Consider the following 17,056-nt stretch of genomic DNA (forward strand, 5'->3'; position numbering starts at 1 on the left):
GAGATCCGGCAGGGTTTGGGGGGAGCCGCACCTCTCCTCCTCAGTTGGCTAAACTCCCTTTTCCAAAGGCGGTAAGAGCGGCGATCAGAAATGGCCGCCTCAAAGAAGCACTCATCTGGAAAAGAAAGTGCAGGAAGAAGTTAAGAAGTGAAAGTTTTGGCTGACCGGGATAAGAAGCAACAACTAAGATATCCTGGAATTTAAACTTTAAAAAAGATACATCGCTCCCAAAGAAGAATCGGAAGCAGAGAATGAAAGTGAAAAGGGAAAGGGTTTTTTTTCCTCACTCTCCTTCCTTACGTTGACAGCAGATGAATGGGAAATTGGAAAAAAATGCTTTGGCATCAGCAGGTAATTAAACTGGAAAATTAAATGCCAACAGGACAATAAAGATTTCTGAACACTTAAAAAACTGTTTTTTTGCTGTTAAGTGGGAAGGGAGAGGAAAAGAATAAGAGCAAGATTTGGCTGGAGGAAGCTGCTTGGAATTTAAAAGAATCTAAAGTTAAATCGTAATAAGACTTCTAAAAGATACATTTTAACTGGAACTTTGTAACTAAATTGTATCCCCAGGAAGAGAAAGTGAAAAAAGAAGAAAGTGTTAAATGTATCAGCTTGTATGTATTTGGATTGTTTGGTTACTTTGTGACTTTTGGAAATTATATTTGAATGATTAAAAACACTTGGGTGGTTGTTTAAAAATTTTTTTACAATGGCATCACTTGTGGATGAACTGAAAATGGAATTTTAAAAATATAAAGAAGAGGAACAAGAAGGGAAGGGCTCTTTTGGCTCCGTTTTTCATTTCTTAGAAATGGCGATCTGTACCTATGAGAAATTACAAAAAACGACTGAGCAACAAGAAGATTGGGACAAAGAACAAGCCATCTTTAATGAACAAGAAACTTTATCCGGGGAAGAAAGAGGAAAGGGGGGAAAGAGAATGGAGAATTTAAGACCTAAAAAAAACAACCAAAAAAGGGACAAATAAGGTGAAAAGTGGATATAATGTCAGAAAGCAACAGAAAAGGGAACACAGAAGAGAGAAATAGAAGTGGAGAGACAAGGGGGTAAAAAGGGCAGAGTGAAGAAGCAAGGGAGGAAGGAAGGGAAGAGAAGCTATGAAGGTTTGGAACAAGATGTAAAGAAACAGGACTTATTCAGAGATAATGGGTAAAAATATAACTGAAAAAGAGATTCTTCAAAGGTACATAAGATTGTATTGTTATACTTGTATTAGAAATAATGTTAGAAAATTGGAACAACATATGATTATAAAATGGGATAAAATACTCAGTATAATTCAGTGAATTATTTTTTTTGAACAAAATAAATGAAATGAAATAAATGAGAGAATTGAATTAGAAAGGAATGGGAACATTTTAATTATACAATGTTTTAAAATATAAGTGAAATGGGGGGGGAAGTAACTATACAAAATTTATAAGTGTTCCCATAGAAACATGATACCTATTTGAAAAGTAATGTGTAAAATGTTTAAGATTTAAATGAATATTAATTTTAACGATAGAGTTGAATTGGTATGGATTGTTGTTTTAATTATATTTTATATTTATAATTTTTTCTTTTCTTAAAATATAGTGTGTAGCTTTAGAATGTATTAAGCAGAGTCCGAATGAAAGTTATGTATTATATTAAGTGTTATAAACTTAGGGGAAAGATATAAAGGTGCCATACTCCAATCAGTGATTACAGAAGAAATTTTGTTTTAATGAGAAAAGATAATAGACAGCTGAAACAGGACAGACAAAGGATATAAATACGATGATTTAAATTGAGATGAAATAAATAAAATAGAATTAAGAAAGTGAAAAGAGGGGAGAAGCTATATAGAAAATCTAGAATGGTAATAAGTTATGGAACGGTATATAAAAGTGAGCACGAACTTGAACTTATGTCTGTACGAAAAAATGTAACCCAGGATCAAGCTGCTTTCAAAAAAGATGTTTTATGTTTTCATGTTTTGTGTTTTGTTTGTTTATGTTTGTTTTTTTAAAAAAATCAAAATTTTTGAAAATAAATAAATAAATAGAAAATGCTTATAAGGAAAGAAGATCTGAAAATGATTTGAAACAATATGAAAAAATGTTTGCAGAATTGTGCTAGGTAGGAAATATGCTTGGTAAATTATTAAAGTGTGGATGAAAAAATTGTACATTTGAGAATGTGAAAAATGAATATGAGAAAAAAAGTATAATGTGTATAGAGAGAAAGTTTCAGGGAAAGAGTCAAAGGGAATAAGAAATACTTGAGATTACAAAAGGCAGATAAAATGCAGAGTAATTTCAATAAAAATAAAAGATTGTTTTACAAATGACTGTAGGGATAAACAGATGCTAAATAAGATGCATCTAGCATTAAATGGAATTAAAAATAAAATGACATAATTTGGGATACTGGAAGAAGTAATTTATAGATATTTATGGGGATGGTAAATGTTATATTGAAGAGTGTAATTGAAAACCACTAAATATTAGCATCCAAGAGGAAAATGGATGAAAAGAGGTCATAAATGCTGGGAGGTTATTGCACAATGGTAAGGCTGCAGATGGGGGTAAAATTTCAGATATGAATATGAATACGAATGGTTGTGTCACTTTTAATGTTGTGTTAAGATACATTTGTGCTAGACATATTCGAAATGCTTTATTGTTAACCTGGGAGAAAATAAGAAAACAACATTACATGAAAATACCAGTCTAGTTCTCAACTATTGAGGCTTTTGCATATCCAATTGCTTGTAAAATGGAACATACAGTTAGATATGGTGGAATATTGAATGAAAAGAGTGAATTCAAATCTAAGCAAGAACTAGAGGAACAAGAAATAAAGGTAAACTGGTATTCATATGTGCGAATACATTCTAGATATGATAAAGATTGTAAAACAGAAGGATTTTATAATGAACTTACTGAATTAGATGGAATTTTGACAGGTACTGATGAGAAAGTGATTAAAAAATTATATGGATATTTACTTGGAATTAAATTAGAAGAAGAACAAGTTAAAGAAACAATGATTGCTTAGAGGAAAAATTTTGGATATGGGATAGACTTAGAGAAATGGCAAAAATTATGGTCTCGAAACTATAAAATAACAATGTCAACAGCATATAAAGAGAATTTGTATAAGATGTTTTACAGGTGGCATCTACCCCGGCAAGAATAGCAAGGATGTTCAGGAGTAAATCGGAGAAATGTTGGAATTGTCATCAGATACTTCGATCATTTTACCATATGTGGTGGACGTGTGTGAAAGCCAAGAAATACTGGACTAAAATTCATACATGGCTGGAAAAAATGATAAAACAGCACATAGACTTGAAACCAGAGATATTTTTATTAGGTATCTTACCTGAAGGATACAGTAAAGAATTAACATATTTGATTATAAATGTTTTAACAGCAGCTAGAAGTGTATTTGCCAAAAACTGGAAAAGTGGGAAAATCCTGATAGAAGAGGAGGCAATTAAGAAAATAATGGAATGTGCAGAAATGAGTAAATTGACATTAGCAATTAGAGACCAAGAAGATAAAGAATACTATAAAATTTGGGATTTATTTTATCAATGGCTAGATAAGAAAATGGGGAAATAAAATATATGATAATATAAATATAACATGACAGTAAAGATAAGACAATATAATATGTTATAATTGATTACAATGAAATTAATGATATTATGAACTAGGCTTTGTAAAAGTTGAGATTTGCTCAGAAATGATGATGTGAATTTATAATTAAAGTCTAATAAGGAGTTAACAATAATATATAATATAATATAATATAATATAATATATGTAGTTGATTTATATAATATGAATTTTAATTTAAATTTAGTAAGGAAAGACTGTTGATATTGTGCACAAAAGATATGAACCAACCAACACACTGAACAATGGAAAGATGGTTTTATTTGATGTTTTATGTTTGTATTTGTCAATGTTTGTTGTTAAAATAAATAAAAAACTTTTTGAAAAGATACATTTGCGCTTGATGTTTAGAAGATTGCCATTATTGTTTTCCTGTGTAAAGAAAAAGTTAGCAAGAGAGGCTATAAAAACCAATATTTGCCTGGTAAGGTGTTCAGCAGAATTCTGACCATAGGTTGACAACAATAGACTTTGGACTTGTACTGTGGCTTCATGTCAGACATGGGGTTATCAGACCAGATTTTTGTCGGTTATAAGGTAACATTCATACGGAGGAATTTTTACTGGACATTTGTGAGCAAACACAAATGCAAAATGTATTAACATTTAAATTGTGGAAGGCTTTGCCCAAATATGTAGTTGAAAATTTGCTGCTAAATGTGAGAAAGGTGATTTATGATAGAAGCATGAATTGGAATAGAATGATTTAAAAATTATTTTTTTGAGCAGGGAGAAATTTGTTCTTTTGATCGTTTAATATATTTCTGTATCATTGAAAAGGAATGCTTTCAGTGACATTAGAGAGACATGAATTGAGGATGTGAAGGTATATTTATTATGTATGCAGATAATACTGTGCTGTTGGCTGAGAACCCAAATGCTTTGCAGTGGACATTTGATTCCTTGTAATGGTAGGTACAACTTTGAGTCTGAAAATTAATGTAATCATAATAGTTTTGTTTGATTAGAAAAATGAATGATTGGAAGGTTTTCATAAATTTGGAAACAAGAAAAGGTTGATGAATTTGTGCACCTTGATAGAATGTTTCTTTTTTTATTAATGTTTTTTTTAATCTTTTATAAAACATCTAATTAGATGAACAATATGTTTCCAGGTTTTACATTTCCATACAAACATGACCATAATTACATACCAACTTTTATATCCAAATTAAAATCATAATATTACTTGTTACCTTTTTGTTTAAATAATCTCATATATTATTTAACAATATTTTCCATATTCTTATTCAATTTCTATATTCATAGCTCCTCTTTTATACAATCTCATTTCATATTGTAGCTTATTTCATTTTTCTTTAAATATTCTTCTGTCATATTAAACAATATTATCTATATTCTTATTCAATTTCTATAATAATTATACATATATTCTTACATCTGTCACATTTGCAATTTTTTCAACATACAATTATTCCATTCAAAGGTTTTTCCCCTTTTATTACCAATTCGAGCTTGCCACCCTTATATATTTCCCCCATTTGCTCCCTTTAACCCATTATAAAAATTTATAACATTATAACCATAATAGTCCTTTAACTACTATTGGGTAAACATACACACATATATTTTACATCAGATTCCACATATTCCCTTTACTGTATTATATTCTAATCATATATTTATTCCAAAAAAGACCAGTTACATACTAACTTTATATTCCCATTTAATCTATTCAATATTTTAAAAAAATATTAATAATTTATCCATTTCAAATCGTATACTCTTTTACGTTTTCCATCGCATTATTAAATATTAGCTGATATTCTTTTACTATATTCTCCTTTCCATATCTATTTCAAATTAAATCTATATCTAGTTTATCAATAATTCTTTATGTAACATCAATTCTAATGATGGTGTATGTGTGTGTATGTGGGTACATACATATACATACATGCATACATACATACATATATATATATATAATATTCTTAATGACCACATTATACTTCCATGCAGAATCTCTTTTATCTGCAACCCATCGTCTCTAATCCTCTGAACAATAAAATTTCTTCTCATTTTAGTTTGTTTTCTCTTTCCTGTCATTTTTTCCCTATTATTTCCCTTAAAATACTTCTCCAACTATTTACTTTGTCACCCTCCCTTTTCTGACCCTTTCTCTGCAATTCCCTCTTCTGTTGTTTCTTTTTCCTTTGCTTACCCTTCAAAATAGTTTCCCCTTTGTCTCATCAAACCTTAATTTTTTAAATTTTAACTCCTTTTTTATCCTGTCTCAGCGTTTGTTACTCCACTTGTTCTTTAAGGCTGGTTTCTTCCTTATTAAATTCCGCCCCTTCTGGTTCTCTTTGTTCTTCTTTGATTTGTGTCACCATTTCCAGTTTTTGTAACATTGTACTTCATAATTCCAAACTTTCTTTCATCATGTCCTTCACGCTTTGCAATTCCAACTTTGTTTCCATGTATATTCCGCTCATCTTGTCAATCTAAATGTCCAATAATTTATTTTAACCAGTGTCTTTTCTTTTTTATATTTTATCAGAGCAGTCAATGTATATAAATCTTATATCTCAGTTCTATTCAATTACTTCTTTTCAAATTCCTTTTCAAAACCAATAGTCAAATCCAGGGTAAAATCTTCCTGTATCTCTTTACAATAATATTTTCATATATCTTTTTTTCTCTCCTGTGATATTGTTGTATTTTACTTTTCAGAATTTTTGTTATAATTCCTCTTATTTCATTTCAAATTCCAATTTTAAATAGACCAAGCACTTTTTAAAAAGTCACTGAAATTTTTCCTTTACCATTAGGAAGTGCTCTCAATTCTGTTTCCACATTCTCCTTTATTTTCACTTTTTTCCTTTTTAAAGCTTTAATTAATTTTGCTAATTCCAATTATTAGCTATTATTTCAACACGTTCAATTCCAGCATTTAATTAATGCCTATTTAGTACCAAATCCAAATGATTATCCAGTTCAATTTCAAAGTCTTTTATAGTCAAATATTTTCCTCTAGATTTTCCACCTCCAAATTAATTTTTTTCAAAGTCCAACACCAATTTCACAAATTTCCAATTTTCTTCTCACTCTCCCTGGTCGCTGCTTCTACAATCTTTCATAAAAAGATATTCATTTTTTTGAATCCAGGATACCTTTTACTGTCCATGTATTTCATCTGGTTCCCACACCATTCACAACTTCACCGCTCCAGCACAGTCTTATTTTCCCAGACTGCCTCCCATCTTCTTGGTGGCCATTTTAGGCCACCGCTGCAACTCATCTTCAGAGGGGGTTTTCCTTGTCAGGGAGGGGAGATACGTCTCCCCTCAACCCTCCAGCAGATCCCCTTTTCTTCACCACCCCTCTGGGGTGGTTCTAGTCCCAATTGGGACCCTCCAACAAGTAAGCGCAGAGTGAAACCATGCACAATCATAGATTCTGCTCCAAGTCGACAGGAACACAACCAGAAGTCCTTGATAGAAAGTTTCTATAGATGGAGAAAAGAGATGGAGAAAATTTAAAATATGTGGATGTGCTTTGAGCTAGCAACTCAGCTCATAGGATTGTTGTTGTTGTAGGAAAATTAGAAGACAAAGGAGTATTGTGCATGTCTCTTGCTTTGAATTGCAAAGTAATGAAAGTGGGATAAAAATCAAATAAATCCTGATAGAAAGATAGTGAAAAATCTGTGATCTGTTGCGAGGAACAATTTTTTTTATCAAAAGTGAAACTTTTTGTTTTTGCCTATAGAATAGATAAACCTTATATAGTTATCACAATTAGGACCAGGAAATCTGTTGTTAAGCATCATGATCGCTAAGTAAAACATCATGTGACTATGATGGACTTCCAACATCACTGTACATTCAGTCATTGTGAGTCATATCAGGTTGCTAAATGAGGCATCATGTGATCAAAATGTGTGAATTTACTTCTAGTTTCTCCATTGACTTTGCTTATTAGAAGCTGATTGTGAAATGTTCAAATGACAATCACATAACTATGGGGATATTGCAAATACCTTCCATTGCAAAGTGCTCAAATATTGATTATACAGCTTCAGGAATGCTGCAATGGTTGTAAATGCAATGACCAATAGTAAAGTTACTTTCTCAGTGCCATCATAAAATTTGAATAGTTGCTAAATAGAGCAGTTATTAAGCAAGGTCTTCCTTTTATATAAAGTGAAAATTTGTTATATCAGGAGAAACACAGTAAATTGAAAGCAATTGGAATGGGGTCTTAAGAAAAGTATGTGGTAAGATATTGTCTATTTTATTGTCTATTTATTGTCTATTTTAGGGTATTATAGGCCTAGTTACTTTGCCTTCATTAAATTGATGCTCTCTTATTGGAAATTATACATAATTCATCTGGAGATTACCAAGTAGAATACAATTTTTTAATGTGTGAACTGACTGATCGTATCCAGCAAAATATGCCCATACAACACCTTTGATCTCAGCACTCGGTTTGGCTGGTTGGCCGCCAAATAAATTGGAATTCGCTGGCACATATCATAAAGGCCTGTAGAGCTTGGTTATTTGAATTAGAACAGAATTATAAGAAAAATAATTAGATTGGATTGAGGTGAATTTAGAAACAGGAAGGAAAAAATAATTTGGCAACTTATGCTAATATACAGTGTGTGTTGAAAATATTATCCATTTTAGTGAATCACATAATGAGATAGGATACAAATATGCAGTCTTGATTTCTCAAAGTCTATTCTGAAGATAACAGAATATTTGTTTTGTTTGTGGATCCAGACAGACTTGATAATACTGGATGATAAATGTATTTCCAAAGCCAGCAGAATCGTTCAAACTGGAAAGCATTGCCCCTCCTCTGTAATTGGAAGTGACAAGATAACAATTGTTTTAGTCACCAGTTGAAATGCAATGTAGTTGATAGATTGGAGAACAAACTCCACTGTCTGTATTGTTAAAGTCAAACTACTTCTTTAGTGTAGTAGGACTAATTGGCTTTATTATTACACTAAAAGTACTTTCGAAATAATTTGTCTAATTCTACCCAAGCTTTATGACCATGATTAAATAATAATGTTTTTATTAAGATAATAAAATGTTTTTCTAATGACACACATTTGATTTAAAAATTACAGTAAATAATATTTTGGTTTCATCTTTAACTCAGTTAATTTTGAAGATTTTAATATTAACGTGAATTTCAGTGTATATCATGTCTGTATGCAAGATCTGTATGTATCATCAAGGCAGATTTTCCTAAGCCAAAGCTCTCTAGATTTGTCTTGGAAAATCAGTTCCTATTTAATAGATTGTGTATTTCTATGAATTGCAGTTCCAGCACATTTAGATGGGAACAGATTAGGGATGGATGGACTTTTCATATAGATCCTGCAAAAAAATAATTCATGAAATAATTCATGATTCTCCCATGTTTGAAAATATCAGAGATCTTACAGTCTGAAGAATATTTGAGATTTTGGAAGGAGAATAAAGAGTGATATTATACAAGATGCTGAAAAGAGATCATCCCCCATACAGGGCTGTCTTAACAGCATTATGGGTCCCGGGCAGTGTAATGGGGCCCCTACAACAACTACTCATAGGAATAAAAATGTAAATGGTTGATAAAATTAAACTTATACAGTATTTGCATGTTAGTATTAATAAAAATGCAGTAAAATGTAATAAATATGTTGCTGTATTTGTTATGTGGGTGCGCGGAATGAAGAGGCAAGACACAGCAATCACAGGTGATTTCTTTATTAAGTTCCGTTTAAACACAAGCCACTCAACTGCAGCTGGTGCCGGCTTATATAGCCGGCGCTATCCAGCATTTCAGCCACTGACAGGATTTTATTTCTCCCACCAGTGGCTGGACCAATGAGTGGAGTTTGGCATCAGACTCCACTTCTATGCCCATATTAGGTGATACTTAACAGTATTTATATGAGACAAGGTGCATTGAAGGATTAACATACGCAGATTAGTATGGGGCCCCTATGCTTGTGGGACCCATGTGTTAAGACAGCCCTGCCCCCATAACTGATCTTCCTTTGCAATGCCTCCACTCCTATGCCCATATTAGGTGATACTTAACACCCCTCCCCTCCTAATTTGGGTTCAACTAATCCATGTTCATATACCTTATGAAGTCATGTAGGTCAGTGGTGCTTTGCTGGGTGTGACTGGACCTGCGCACCTCACTCGTTTCTGGGACGGTGGCCTGTTCAGACAGGTCCACCGTAGCTCCAGTCCCTGCCTGCAGAACAGTCTGGAAGCTGTCTTGAGAAGTGGCAGGGCTTGTCAAACTTGAGGCCTCAAAAGTACACCGTGGGACCTCTTCTTCTAAAGCTAAGTGTTCCGATACCTTTGTTGAGTTTGAGACTACGCAGTTACCTACTCCTAGGTGTTCTGTGGTTAGGATATTTGCTAGGGACAGTTCTGGTTGTGCGTGTCGGGCTTCTGGCCAGTTGTCTGAGATGGTGACCCAGCCTCTGATCTGGTCAATGTGCCTGTTCCACAGTTTTCCCTCTTCTGTCTCTATCCTGTATGATCAGGGGTTGGTAACTTCTACAACATTAGCCAGGATCCACGTCAGCCCATTGGTGGCCAAGTGTGCCAATGCGGAGAGTGTGTGTCAGATCCCCAACCCTTCTAGGAACCCCTCAAAAGGCTGCGCTATGAAGTGTGGCCTGTTGTCGAACACTAGTAAGTCCAGCAGTCTGTGGGTAGCAAACAATCTTCAAAGTGTTCTTATGGTGGCTTCAGTGGTGGTTGACTTCATAATGATTACTTCCAACCACTTGGAGTTTGCGTCCATCACTATTAAGAAGGTTTGCCCTTGGCAGGGCCCGGCGAAGTCAATGTGTACCTGGGCCCACAGGGATGTGGGTGTTTCCCACTTCACGGGGGTTGCCGATGGTGGTGCAGGTTGGGATTGTTGGCATGGGGTGCAGGTGGCGACCCAGGCTTTAGCTTCCTTATCTAGCCCTGGCTACCACACATAGCTTCTGGCAAGGGCTTTCATCTGGACAATCCCTGGGTGACCCTCATGCAACAATGTCATACTCTAGTCCTAAGTGGTGGGGGAATTATCAGCCTCTCTCCCCACAACAGGCAACCCTTAATTACTGATAGCTGAGTTTGCCTGTTTTTAAATTGCTTAAATTCATCCCCATCTATGGTTTCCTGGCCTGCCTGATGATTGGCTGGCTGGCTCTGCATGCCTCCACAATGTGTCCCTTTCGGTCACAATGCCTGCAGATAGTGTCTTTAAAGCGGCATGCAGAACAGTGTCAATTTCCTCCACAACCCCCCATATGGCTTGGCCTCTTACTTCCCAACTGGCTTATTGAACCTTACCCGGTGAATGTCCTCCTCCTCCTTGTCACTGACTTCAGAGTTGGAGGTGTTTCTGGCCATGCAGTGGTCAATCTGGGTGGCGTGCACCTTCCCAGTCCCCTTGATTCGTGTGGCAGAGCTGAGGTTTCCACAGCTCAGGCCTCATCGATGGCTTCCTTGAATGGGATGTCCTCTCTGGCCAATACACACTTCTGCAGGATCAGGTCCCTCATTCTGAGGATGAGCCGATCCTGGATCATGTCCTCGGCATTGGGGAACTTGCAGTTCTTCGACAGCTTCCGCAGTGTGGCCACAAATGTGTTTATCATCTCTCCCACTCTCTGGCTCTGCATATAGAATTTGTGGTGGTTAGCCAGGTATGATGGGGTCAGGTCAAAATGTTCCTTCAAAGCTCACTGTAGCTTGTCCCAGGATACATTCTCTAGCTTGTTGGCCACAAGACCTTCTGCCAGCTTGTAGAGTTCTGAGTCACAGTAGGTGAGGAATAGGGCCCTCTTTTTTGCATCGGCGGCTGCCTGGCATCTGTTGACTTCCAGGTGTAGTTTGAATCAGCCCATGTAGGTGAACCATTTCTCCTTGGGTGGATTGTAGGGGATTGACATCGGGCGGTGTGCCATGCTGGTCGGTGGGGTTGCGATCATTGCGATAGTCAGGTAAAATGGCTGCTGATTCCCACGAGACTGTCCTTTGTTCTCCCCTCAGCTCAGGATCCTATCTTCATTGCCAGTGTTATGTGGGTGCACGGAGTGAAGAGGCAGGACACAGCAATCACAGGTGACTTCTTTATTAGTTCCCTTTAAACACAAGCCGCTCAGCTGTGGCTGGTGCCGGCTTATATAGCCGGTGCTGTCCAGCATTTCAGCCACTGACAGGACTTTATTTCTCCCACCAGTGGCTGGATCGATGAGTGGAGTCTGGCATCAGACTCCACTCCTATGCCCATATTAGGTGATACTTAGCAGTATTTATATGATACAAGGTGCATTGAAGGATTAACATACACAGATTAGTATAGGGCCCCTATGCTCGTGGGACCCATGGGCAAGTGCCCCTCAGGCCCATGTGTTAAGACAGCCCTGCCCCCATAACTGATCTTCCTTTGCAATGCCTAGTTGAGGTGAAAGTATCCATATAGTAGACTGAGTGATAACTGGATTATACATTTCAAGAGTGCATATGGCGGGGTTACATTACTGAATCCTACAAGAGTCACGAATCTTAAAAAGGGGTAGATTAATGTTTCCTTTGAAATGCTGATTATCTGGTTGGAAGTAAATTTAAGCATGGACAGATTCCCTTAATCATAAGTAAATCTCCTATATTTCAAAACATCAAAACTCATTTGTTCTAAGGAAATGAACAAGACATAGAGTACTGAATTAAGGTTTTGTTTTTTGTTTTTTTGTTATTTTTGCAAATTAAAGTATGCTATTGGTGGCAAAGTACGACATCTTTGGGGGAAAGTATTTTGCTTAGGAAATATACATCATTTCATTCTTATTCTTGAAATGCTGATTAACAACATTATATGGCAAAATCCTACATAAATAACTTTTACTTTCCCAAAAACTGCAAAGAAAGGCCTCTTTTTCTTATTTTTCTTTTGTATTGCTTACATTTTTGTGCTTTCTGAAGAAAATTCACCAACATTTTCCATTAATTAATTCACAACATAGCAACTTAAAGCAAAAGTTATTCACCCATTTTATAGTATCGAAGAGACAGATAACATTTATCATGACTTTTAAATGGAACAAATTAGAAAGACAAATTGTAATATTCTATAAATGGAATCATGAATGTGTTTTATCAAGCTTATGTTCAGAATGGAATGCACTTGGTAAATAATGAGGCATATAATATTTTGCACTTTTATTTATTTTGTGAAGAGCCTCACAGTACTTGCCACAAATACACTTACCTTAAAACTGATGAGATTTCCAGTTAGTGTTATATACATACAATAAATGAAGTTTTAATAAGTAGCCTCTTCTAGCCTAGCATCCTCTTGTTAGTTTAGTTCAGTGTTCATCAACCTCAGTAACTTTAGCGTGGACTCCCAATTTTTTTATTTATTTTTACATTTATATATGAATTGAGTAAAAATAAATATTTATATGCCCATATATAAACAGAAAAAAAACTACATGAAGTTTAGTTACTTTTCCTTATAAGAAATTTGCATTTATCTTTTAAATGCATGGTTTAAAATAGCAGTAACAATATTATACAAACAACAATTCTTTGTTCTATTTGCCCTTCTTTTGTTCTAATTCTGTCTGACTCTATTTTCTGTAAGCAGTTAAGTACTGTTGTAGCTGGGTATTTTAGTTCATACATTAAATGACTGTTTTTTAATTGGTTATGTGAGCTCTGGCATACACTAAGGACAAAGGAAATAAATACAATACATTAACAAGCCTTCAGATGGAGAAAAAGGTGCAGAAACTTGCCTGCTAAGTTGCTATTTTTCCTTTTTCTGACTATCTGCTGTGCCGGAAGATATAGATTAGCTAGAAAGCAGGAAATTGTTGGATTTATTGCTTTCTAGCTAATCTTTAGATCTTCAGCTCTGCTTTTAAGCAGAGCCGAACCTTCCTTAGGACTGAAGCAGTGTAGACTCAGCTAGCCGATGGCAGGAACACAGATCTCAGAGTGAATCTTTGATTCTGTGAGCAACTCAACCTGCCTGCCTACTTTGCCTGATTTTGGGTAAAAGTTGCTCTTTTTTTAATAAAAAAAATCAATATTTACATACATGGTGTGTTGTGAGTTAATTTTGTAAGTTTTCTTGCTAGCAAATTGTATGGGTTTGTTTGCAAGCAAATTTTATGTGACAGGCTCAGCTAGCCAATGGCAGAAAGATAGATCTCTCAATGAATCTGTGATTCTGTGAGCAGCTCAATCTGCGTGCCTGCTTTGCCTGAATTGGGGTAAAAGTTGCTCTTTTTTAAATAAAAGTTCAATATTTACATAAATATAATATTTATATACAAGCCATGCCCAGCCAGTCACATGACCACCAAGCCATACCCACAAATTAGGCCATGCCTACAGAACCGGTTGTTAAGAAATTCGAATCCCACTCCTGCCTCTGTGTGTGTGTGAGAGAGAGAGAGAAACACACACACACACACACAGAGACAGAGAGAGAGAGAGAGAGGGATGGATGGAGGGAGGGAGGGAGAGAGATTAGATCAGATCTCTCTCTCTCTCTCTCTCTCTCTCTCTCTCTCTTTCTCTTCCACAAATGTCAGCAAGCCACTGTCAGTCAAAATTCATATTAGTGGTCCCAGGGATTTAAAATTATGAGTTTGGTGATCCCTGAGGTCCAAGAGGTTGGTGACCCCTGACCTAGATGACTAATTAAAGTTCCCTATTCTGTGACCAAAAAGCTGCCATCACCAGTACTGCAGTTTAGGGGGTGATGAGCTAGATCTATCAGATCTGGATTGCAAAAATCTGAAGTTATACTGTAATTGTACACTGTACACTATGTACAGCAGGGGTGTCAAACTCAATTTCATTGAGGGCCACATCAGGGTTGTGTTTGACCTCAGTGGGCATGGCCAGCTCGACATCACTTGTGTTGGGGTCACGTGTGGTGGCCTGGCGGGGCTGGGGGATCCATTGTCTCCAGCAGAAGAAGGCAAGACCAGGGAGAGCGCCAAACCCTTGTCCTCCATAGGAGTCTTGCTGCCCCTCTCAGGCCACGTGGAGGACCCCCATATGGCAGCATAGGTTGTCCAGAGCGCTAGGCAGCAGAGGCTAAATGCCCAGCCTGGCCCTTCAGCTCCTAGGTCACCAGGACCCCACAGCCTAGGCCAGCCCTGCTTCCCTGTGGGGGTGCCAGGTTGCTCATGGTGTGTGTGGGAGAGGACAGTGTTTGGGTCAGAGGGAGGCCGACTCCCTCTCCACGTGAGGAGACCCAACTTTGTAACCAAAGCATCCTCAGTGACAGATGAGAGATCACCAGGAGAGGTCTGGAGGAGGAGATAAGAGGATGGTAAAAGGGCAGCAGGGCTGTTGGTGGCCAAGTGCTAAGGCAGGACTTCCTCCCTCCTTTCCTTTTCTTCTTCTTCCTTCCCCACTCTCCTTCTTTTTCTCTGTCTTTCCTCTTTCCCTTTCTCCTTTCCCGTCCCTTCTTGGAGGCTCAAATGCAAAAGGGGAAACATTTCTCCTTTTGTTCTGTTTTGCTTTCAGTTTATTTTGCTAGTTCTCTGCCAGCGAAAATGGAGCCCGGGATACACTTGTCTATTAAAGCTTCTGAAAACATCTATGGCTATTTTTCCAATCAAAATCAAATTTCTTAGTTGTACTTAAAATATTATTAAAAATAATAAGGTTGTATGTTTGATTTTAAAAATGGGGATATTACCTTCTCCTTAGCACCATTATTAATCTAAACATATATGGAGTTTTCCTGATTATTTTTAGTAACGTATTAATTACATTGTAATATATTCTAAACAGTTATGCAATAGTTTCTAGTCATCTGTCATGTGATGTTATTACAATATGAAAAGTTTTGCTTATTTTGGAATAATGTATTGCATTTGAAATCGATCCTATTAAACCTGTTAAACATCAATCCTTTAACTATAAAAACTATAGTATTTTAATGTTAGATATATATCAATAACATGCGCCCTAGAGAACCTTAATTGATAAAGAGAGCAGTATGTAAAATATATTATTTAAATCTGTATTTGTTAATTTGCAATAGAATGGCACTTGCCTTATTGTTATTAAGGTTGACTCTGCCTTCCATCCTTCCGAGATGGGTAAAATGAGGACCCAGATTGTTGGGGGCAATATGCTGACTCTGTAAACCCCTTAGAGATTACTGTAAAGCACTGTGAAGCAGTATACAAGTGCTATTGTGATTGCTTAGCATTTTTGCTAAGTTTCTTTCTAACTAAAACACCTACAACTTCTATTTCTAGTTTTACATTTCATAAATAGGTTTGCCACTTGAAAGTGTATTCAAGAAAAATGAGGCTATCTAAAAAACTGTGTCTTGAACTATGGAAAAACTGAGCTTACTTTAAAAAAATGTTTTATGCTAAAAGTTGGATGTTTAGAAATTTTTTTTAAAGGTGGGGGAGAAGATTTTTTGGTAGAAAACATCAAGGGTCTGGTACCATAGACTGTTCTGGATGTTTACAGTAGTTTGTGATTTTACTATGCCTTTAGGTACTCTTCTTGTCATTGTTCTATTATGATCCAGTAGAATTGCTAAGGAGTATCACTACTGTGTGACAGGCAAAAGTAGGTTGAACCACATGAGAATGCTAATGCAATCAAATAATTATTTGAACAGGCATTATATTTTCAGGCTCTTTGCGGATCTCTTAGCATGAAGTAATAGCCATCTAGTAGCAGCCCAACCTACCCTTCTAAGACCTCCCGGTAAAAAGCTCTAAAGAACAGCTTCAGGAGTTCCTAGAACAATTCCAAATGCTTTTGGAAGTTGTGCCTTTGTGCATTTTCCATTTAGTATTCTGTGCCAGCTGGCTTTTAGAAGAACACTAGGGAGAAATAGCAAACCAATTTCTCTTTGGAAACAGACTTTAAAAGGAAAGGTGCTGTGAAAGAGCCTAGAGGAAAAATAGGCGAAGAAGTTGGACTTCAAAGTTACAGCACAAAAAAGGAGCTTGTAGAGAAGACCTGAAAAAATCATACTTAATGTGGGGGGGCGGGGGAGACGGCTGCTTCATCTAGGTTTTGTAGAATACAGCTTCTTGATTTTTATTATTAGTACTTGCAGATCCTTTATATTTTTGACTATCAGAATAGTGTCATCAGCATAGCTCAGATTGATATTTCAGTATTTTAGCTTTCAGGCCTGTATATAGATTTCACATGAGGACAATGAGATGTTCTGGGAATCCATTTTTCTAAATGTTTTCCACTGCTTGAAATGATATATGTTTCTTTGCATGAACTGCTTCTTTGTCCCCAGATCATCATGGTCAAGTGTTCTGGCAGTGGGCTTTTAGAAATCTGTGTACTGTAGAGGGAAGTATGTGCCTAATGCTGAGA

The 17,056-nt window shown here is 36.0% G+C and overlaps 2 long non-coding RNA genes across 3 annotated transcripts in view; one reads left to right on the forward strand and one right to left on the reverse strand.

Moving 5' to 3' along the window:
* The window catches only part of LOC148127302 (uncharacterized), a 38,639-nt gene that overhangs the window by 13,204 nt on the left and 8,379 nt on the right, over positions 1–17,056 (forward strand). Inside the window, exon 3 of the long non-coding RNA XR_015742193.1 lies at positions 9,802–11,785. This is a non-coding gene — a long non-coding RNA (uncharacterized LOC148127302). The remainder of the gene's footprint in view (positions 1–9,801; positions 11,786–17,056) is intronic.
* The window catches only part of LOC148127303 (uncharacterized), a 38,687-nt gene that overhangs the window by 10,819 nt on the left and 10,812 nt on the right, over positions 1–17,056 (reverse strand). The window lies entirely within an intron of this gene.

The sequence above is a fragment of the Pseudonaja textilis genome, chromosome 2, assembly GCF_049901715.1.
Source record: "Pseudonaja textilis isolate UNSWEBS1 chromosome 2, rPseTex1.2, whole genome shotgun sequence".
NCBI lineage: Eukaryota > Metazoa > Chordata > Lepidosauria > Squamata > Elapidae > Pseudonaja > Pseudonaja textilis.